Source organism: Apium graveolens, chromosome 2 (assembly GCF_009905375.1).
Source record: "Apium graveolens cultivar Ventura chromosome 2, ASM990537v1, whole genome shotgun sequence".
Classification (NCBI taxonomy): domain Eukaryota; kingdom Viridiplantae; phylum Streptophyta; class Magnoliopsida; order Apiales; family Apiaceae; genus Apium; species Apium graveolens.
Window position 1 is genome coordinate 302,558,013 of NC_133648.1, and position 7,597 is coordinate 302,565,609.

A 7,597-nucleotide genomic window follows, 5' to 3' on the forward strand; every position below is an offset into this window, starting at 1 on the left:
TCTTGAAAAACACTATTCATCATCACTTTGGATGATTTAAAGAAAAAGATTGGTAATGAATCTGTTAGGAATATGTGTTGGGGATTCGATCAATAAAACACAACGGAAAAAACAAAAATTTCAAATCCCTATCGCAAGATCTATGTATAATGAACGGATAATTATGGAGAATAGATGTTTACCTTAATAAAGCTTTCCTTTTGATTGTAATGGGCGTTTTGATCTTGATGAACCAACACAGCAGCCCTCATTTCCAAGATCTTCTCTTCAAGGTATCCACACGAACGTCCGATCGTCCAACGATCATCGGAGCCAGTACTAGCCGATTTGGTTGCCTCCTTCTCACTCTCTAGCCTCTCTAAGATGTAGAGCTGCTAGGTTTTTTTTCCTCAAAAAACATGATTAACTTCTAAACCCTAAAAATATACATCTTAATGTATATATATGGAGAGAGGAGATTCGGGCCTAACCCTAATCGTATTGGGCTTCTAAAAGGACCCATTCTGATTTTGGATTTATTTTATTATTAAATTTGAATTCTAATAAATATACAATTAATCAAGTCTCACTTAATTAATTTAATAATTAAATTCTAATTAACAACAATAAAATATTTAAATTCATAATTTGAATAACACTCCATTTTAAACGTTCTTTGTGTGTCACCCTTTAGGTTATTATTATGTTGGCAATAATTTTATTTTCTAATAATAAAATTATAAACAATGAGTGGCATCTAGTAATACATCATTTCTCCCAAAGTAATAATAATAATTGGTGATTCTATTAAACCTTTCGGGAATAATGTACAATGAAATATAATCTCTTTAGCCTTATATTATAGATCAAACTCGAGGCATGCATTGTGTCATCCTCTGTTAACATTTAATCCTTCTAATCCCAAACCCGGGTCAAATCCCGAACCTTTTTCGAAAACTGGGTCAAGTCCCGATTACGAGTCTGAAATAAGCTGAAGCATACTGTCTCGAGTGTAGCCAACTTGGGTTACGACAAGCCCACCACAGGCCCCCAAAAGATCATGATTTGTTGGTGCACTTAGTAGTATTACTTTGTTTTATAAACTGAACAGAAGTCCCAAACCTCCTCGATGTGGGACTGGGGTGTTACACTATAACTATCTGGATTGCAAGGGACAGAGAAATAAAGAAGCATGTGATTTAACCTAGATAATAGACTTATGTTCTATCTTATTACACAAGCAACTTGGTGATATATAAACCAAGAGTAGCAAAGAGTTAATTAAAAAATTGATTGAAACAGTCAAGACAAGCAAGAACTTGAGAGCATTTGTAAGTTGTATTTCTTAGAACTCTCAAGTTCAGTTTGTAAAAACTCTTGTAAGCAGCTGTGTGCTTTTGAATCACAGAGATCTTCTACATTTATATATATCTCTGGTGGAAATATAAATCCACCAGAAAGTTTCTAAACACCCTTGTTTATTTACTTTGTGTTTGAATACTTGAATACTTCTTATCCGCAACTAGCTTATTCAAACACTGTTTTATATATATATATTTGTAAGAAGTTTTAAATTTCCAAAAGAAACTAGAATTCCATTCAATCCCCCTTTATGTAATTCTGTTGTTGGATTGTTCGGGATTAACAATTGGTATCAGAGAAAGCTCCTGACATACTAAGAGTTTAAAGATCAAAGCAATACTAACAACATGACTAAAAAGGATGTTGGAGTGAAGATCCCTTTTCTGGATAAAGACAATTATCACCACTGGAAGGTGAAGATGCACCTTCATATTCTCTCACAAGATGAAAGCTACGTCAAATGCATAGAAAATGGTCCTCATATTCCTATGAGGGTTGCAATAGATGTTGAGAATGCAACTGGGAGTGAACATATCATCCCAAAACCAAGGTTAGAATGGACTGATGAAGATATTGAAGCAGTTCACAAGGAAAAGAAGGCTATGAATATTCTGTTCGATGGTCTTGATGGTGATATGTTCGATAATGTCATCAACCGCAAGACTGCCAAGGATATATGAGATATAATTCAGGTTATATGTGATGAAACGGAGCAAGTGAGAGAGAACAAGATGCATCTCCTTATACAGTAGTATGAGCACTTTCACTTTGAGGAAAATGAGTCTTTGAATGACACTTTTAGTAGATTTCAGAAACTATTAAATTCAAGAAGAATTTTGGAGCAACCAAGCCAAATAGAAACATGGTGGATAAATCCAAATTCAAATGTTTCAAATGTGGCTCGAATGGTCATTTCTCCAATGAATGCAGAAAGCCCAATTCTGAGAAAAAGAAGTTTGATCCAGTTGACTATAAGAAGAAATACTTCGAATTACTCAAACAAATGGAGAAGGCTTTCTTGACTAAGGAAAATGACTGGACAGTAGATAGGGAAGACGAAGATGAAGAACCAAGCTATGTCAACCTAGCCCTGATGGTGAATGAGACGAAACAGAAGTCAGTTCCTCAAGCAATTAGGTAATCACCAGAAACCTAGCACAACTTCCTAAAGATGAGTGTAATGATATTATAAATGACATGTCAACAGAATTATATCATTTGCGTGTTATACTTCAATCACTCACTAAAGAGAACACAAAAATGAAAGATAAAAATCTATTTTTAAGTGAGAGAAATATTGTGTTAGAAACTCAATTCGTAGATTTTGAGAAACTAAAGTTAGAGTGTAAGGTTACCAAAGAGGAATTGACTGAATCTTTGAAGAAAGAGGAAATTTTAAGAAAGCAGCTTGAACGAGAGCAAGAGGTAATAAAGGCTTCTAAATCATCAAGAAATGTGAGTGCCCAAATTTCCAAGGTTTAAGGAATTGAGTCTTTCTGTGAGGAAGCATGGAAAAAGGAAAAGAAGAAACCGGATTCTGTATTGATTGAAGGTTTAACAATTGATGTGGAGTCGACGGATGATGAAGTTTATCCGTAGAAAGTTGAAGAAAATTATTCGTCGGAAGACAAGGAACCACATCTGTTGATAGAAAAGAAGCCTATTAGCAAAGCCAAGCTAGCTAAGCTAAACGAGAAATATTTATCGGTTTCCAAGAACTTTGTTAGAGGAGAATCAAGTCAAGTCAAGGAGAACAAAAGAGTGAATGTAGGGCATCTGTCAATGAAGCAGTTGAGTGACAGATTGGAGAATATTGAGGTCAAGGCAGATTCTAAAAGGAAGAACAAAAGGAATGGGAAAGTAGGAATTAACAAATATAACAACTACATACCTGACAAATATGTACCTAGAAAAATCTATGTTAAGTGTGGTAGTGTTAATCATTTGTTTGTTAATTGCAAATATGCTATGCCTGCACCCATGTCTGCACCTCCCTCTTTTCCCAACATGCCCACATTACCAATTAATACCATGCCTATTATGCCTGCACAGAATTTAAATGCACAATTTGCTAATATGCCATTTTCTCAAAATCCTTATTATGCTGCATTCATTATGCCTCAAATGCCATTTATGTAATATCCGAGAAAATTATGTGAATATTATATGTTAAATAAAAAATATTATGCGTTTATATAAGTTAAAATATTCATTGCCATGATATTACGTGTTATAAATGCTATTTGTATTCCCGTGTGGACCGGAAAATTTTTCGAGGAATTAATATGTGTTTAAACTGCAATTATATGAATCAATCTGCAATCGGGACACGTGTTTATTAGCATCTTTATCAAGGTATTTGTTTTATCTCATTTTATGTGCATTTGAATGTCTTTTATGTGCTTTCGGGGTTTTCTGTTAATTTAATAATCGTCTTGATTTCTCAAAAATAAACGGACCGGGACCCCACCGGGACGTCAAAGCCCACAAAATTCATGTTTTTATTTCTATAAAATCATTCATACTTCAAATACCCATTATTTTTGTATTTTTGAATTATTCGCAATTTTTGGGGAATTTCGATATAAATTTTGTAGTTAATTGCTTTTAAAATTATTCCCCATAATTAGTATTTTGGGGCCTAACTATTTTAATTAAGGGATTAAAACACCCTAAATTGATTTGGGGGTATTTAATTTCTTAAAAATATAAATAGCCGAATTAATCATTTTATTTTATTTATTTTTATTAAAAACAAAAAAAATCCAAGAACATAAGTGGGGGTATGATTTTGTTTTTGATACAAATTCACTGATTTTGAAAGTTCTACTGATCCGTTCTTGAAACTTGAATAACCAATTTGAAGCTCTTGAAGAGCCCTTTATTTTGATACCAACATCTCTGCATAAGATTGGGTATTGCAAAATTTCATTTTTTTCAATTATAAACAGGAACTGGGTTCTTGATTTTCATGAACTTTTGATTGTTCTTGATGTTGTAATTAGCTTTATTATGATTATTATAATTAATTTGAACAGGTTTTATTGATGTTGTAGTTTGGTATGTTATACGCCGAGTTCTTCGTTTTTTTTATTTTAGATTCGATTTTCAGGAGTTACCACTGAAGGACTATTGATTTTGATTATTGGAAGTGATTGTGCTGATTCTGAGCATCATTTTGATATCAAATTCAGGAAGTTTGGTTTAGAATTGAGGCGATTCGACTTTTGGCCGGATTTTATTAGTTTGCCATATTTCGATTCGACCTCCTGACCGGATTCTCAGATATTGACGTTATTGCTATGATTCTGGTTGTTTGGAGGTGTGGGGAAGGTATTGGGGGCAAGAAACGGTTTTAAACCGTCTCGTTTGAGCTATTTTGAGCCTGGCCGGGGTGGTTTCCAGTGACCGGAACCGGCAACCGGAATATGGGATTCCCAAAAACCGGTGCCGTGTTCTTAGTCCCCGCCGGTCAGCCACCCAACTCCGGCCGCCCTCTGATCTTTCCTGTTCCAGAGTAAATTGCAAAAACTGTTTCTGCCAAATTTTCTTTTATTTTTAATTCAAAATTCAATTTCAATTTTTAAAACCATTTCTTTTATTTTTAAAAATTATTTACTTATTATTTAAAATTCTAAAAATTATTTTCTTAATTATTTTAAATTCCAAAAATTATTTCTTTTATTATTTTCAAAAATCCATGTTTGTTTTAATTATTTATAATTTGTTTTAATTGATTATTTATAGATTTAATTAAGTGGTTAATTTATTTAATCAATTAATTTTATTTATAAATAGTTAAATAAAATACAATTATTTATAATTAATTCAAATAATTCTTAAAAATTATTTTTAAACTTTTAAAAATTATATTTTGATACTTAAAAACCAATTAACATTATTATTAACTGATTTGTTTCCATTTTATTCTTTTTTATTCATAATAAATGAACCGATCGTCCGTTTAATACGAAACGAACGCGTATAGACTCAGAAAAACATCACGCTTCCAATAAAAATACTTTTAAGACCTAATTTCTATTGTAATGAAAGGTCATTTGATTTGTAAAACATTCTGAGTCGGCATCTGATCGATAAACATTGTTATTGACCTGATTTCAATTCTAAACGTACTGAGACCTATCTTTTGACGATATGATTTATATGTTACATGAATTATGTGGTACGTTTTATATGAATAACATGATTACGTGCTATGTGATATGCATGCTATCAGTTTACAGTTTTAAAATGCCATGATTAGTTATAAACGATCAGGTGGATGCCAAAAGTTACGTCGATTGAGTTTGATTATGTCAATTAAGATAGTCCTTTTGTCTATAAAATCGAGTTGCAAGGAGCGCAGTCCAGTATTAGACAGAGTTGATAGCCAGCAGATATAGGCCAAGGTTATAGTGGAAAGTTATTGAGCATACCAGGAAAGTATCCCTACCTTCACTTATCGTTCAAGTGATATTATTATGAATCCTATTGTGCAAGTATTCTTAAACTTCTTGTAGTATAATTGCAAGTATCTATATCTTCACTTATCGTTCAAGTGATAATTATTCTAACCCGATTATGCAAGTTTCTATACTATTCTAAGTTCAGAATAGTTAAACATTTTATACTTCGCTCCAAATTACTATATACAGTGGAACTTTGAGATGAGATTAGCGAATAACTAATTGTTCTAGTTATTTCGCCATCAGTTGTTGAGATGACTCCAGATCATGTGAAATGGGGAGTTATATTGTCAAGGATTTCGTTTGAACCGACTCCTTTAATCAAAAAATTTTATGGATTGGATGAATGTGTACGTTACTAGGGCGGACGGTCCAGCGGAGGGCCAAGTGTTATATGAAATATTATGACACAACTTATGCCACAGGTAGATATATTGCCTTTTTATTTGAGTACTCGTATTTTAGGACATGTTTCTATGAACCATGATCCAGTGCTATCAAACAGGATGATCAGCATGTGATAGGACGTCCGTCGGTGATAGATTCCAATCTAAAAATTATCGTTTATAATTTATAGCTTGTTTAGCTTTTATTATTGATCAAACATCACTGGTTATATCCTGTTATTCAGTTATTATCAAAATATGGTTTATCGTTTCAAGCATACTTTTATACTGCTTACTGAGCATTTCTTTCGCTCATACTTGTTATTTATTCTGATTCTTCAGCTAGGCCAGAGCAGGCCTGAGTTCCAGGTTTGATCAGAAGTCGAGTGCTTGTAAATAGTTTTGTGTGTTTTCAGGTAGAATGTTTGGGACGCTTAATTAGTCTAGAGGTTTGTAATAAAATTTAATTAATTTGTAAAACTAAATAGACTTGTAAGTTGTAATAACATTTGGTTTGTATTAGTGTTTGTTTCATACTATAACCTGTGATCGATCCAGTTGCATGCAAGGGGTCATATTTATTATTTTATTTCGTTGTGCGTATTTTAGTTTGGTTTATCGGTTAGTGACCCCCAAATCTAGACCCCGGGTTTGGAGGGCGTCACAATTTAGCATGACATACTGGAATAACATGTTTGCACAATCTATGTCATATCATGTTAATCAAAATATGCATGATAATTCTAAAATTGATTTTGGGATTCATAGTCAATCTCCTAGGACTAAGGTTGATCCTCAGTCACCTAAGTCTGATGGTGGAAAGCCTAGGAAACTTAAGAAAATGGCTAATAAGGCAGGACCCCAGGAAACTTGGGTACCAAAATCAACTTGATTTAATTTTGAAGTGTGCAGGGAAACGGAAAGAATCTTTGATATCTGGATAGTGTTTGCTCAAGGCACATGACTGGAGTTCTACCCTGCTCACTGAGTTCATGGAGAGAGTTGGCCCAAGTATTGCTTTTGGAGATGACAGAAAGGGTATACTGTGGGATATGGCGTGATTTTAAGAGACAGTGTCATTATTGAAGAAGTTGCCTTAGTTGAAGGACTTAAACACAATCTCTTGAGTATTAGTCAACTCTGTGATAAAGGCAACTCTGTAACTTTCAATTCTGAAGCATGTGTTATAACCTGCAAGAAAACAATAAAATGGTTCTCACTGAACTGAGAAAAGGAAATGTGTACCTAGCTGACTTCAACCCATCCAATACAGATTCTATTACTTGTCTTTTCAGCAAAACAAGTCAAGATGAATGTTGGCTGTGACACAAGAAGCTGTCTCATCTGAACTTCAAGACTATAAATGAATTAGTCAGGAAAGATCTAGTAAGTGGGATTCCTCAA